General features: G+C 31.1%; 1 non-coding gene across 1 annotated transcript; it reads right to left on the bottom strand.

The window, feature by feature from the left end:
• Positions 1-233: 233 nt before the first annotated feature.
• Trnae-uuc (transfer RNA glutamic acid (anticodon UUC)) lies at positions 234-305 on the bottom strand. Its single transcript has one exon. It is a non-coding gene; the product is annotated as a tRNA-Glu (tRNA).
• Positions 306-761: the final 456 nt, after the last annotated feature.

The raw sequence follows: 761 nt of genomic DNA, 5'->3' as shown, positions 1-761 counted from the left end.
TATTCACCACAAGATGTCGCTTAAGTCAATCAAAATTATTTATAGGTATGAATTTCCAACTGGAAGTCAACAGTTTGAGAGACTCTATCGATTCGGAACACCTATGTTAACCAAGGACACAAACCAATTTGCCAGAAAAAAAAACAAAGTGAATATTAAAAAAATAGAAATAGATTGAATGGAAGAATACATTACTGTACCAAACTGTTAAAATAAAAAAAAAGACAAAAAGTTTCCCATACCGGGAATCGAACCCGGGCCTTCTGGGTGAAAGCCAGATATCCTAGCCACTAGACCATATGGGATATATTTGCTAAGTTACCGATAGTAATACAAGTTCCATTTGCTCGATATTAGTGAAAGATGATAATTAAAACCCGTTTGATTTTTATTAATTAAAAAAGCGCACAACATGATTTCATTGATTCATTTGATCATTGATGTAGGTAGGTAGGTACCTACCTACCTCGTACCTATTTTCAGAAAAAAAAAAAAATAAAATAAAATGCACGACTACATAGATAATTGCTCTTTTGGTAAATCTATCTTAAAATTAACTGAAGCTTTTTATTGCATTCTTAAATGAATAATTTGAATAAAATTAAGAATTCACTGGTCAACAAAATTGAACTTTTTTTTGCCACAAGAACCAGGATATACTTTTCTAGATGTTTTTGGGGTGCTGAACTCGAATTTAAAGTCAAACAAATTTGATTTGCTTCCGTTTTCGAAATATTACCGTTATAAAATGCCAAAAAAAC

This window comes from Episyrphus balteatus, chromosome 3 (genome assembly GCF_945859705.1).
Source record: "Episyrphus balteatus chromosome 3, idEpiBalt1.1, whole genome shotgun sequence".
In the NCBI taxonomy this organism is placed as follows: domain Eukaryota; kingdom Metazoa; phylum Arthropoda; class Insecta; order Diptera; family Syrphidae; genus Episyrphus; species Episyrphus balteatus.
This window is presented reverse-complemented; position numbering and strand designations above follow the sequence as displayed.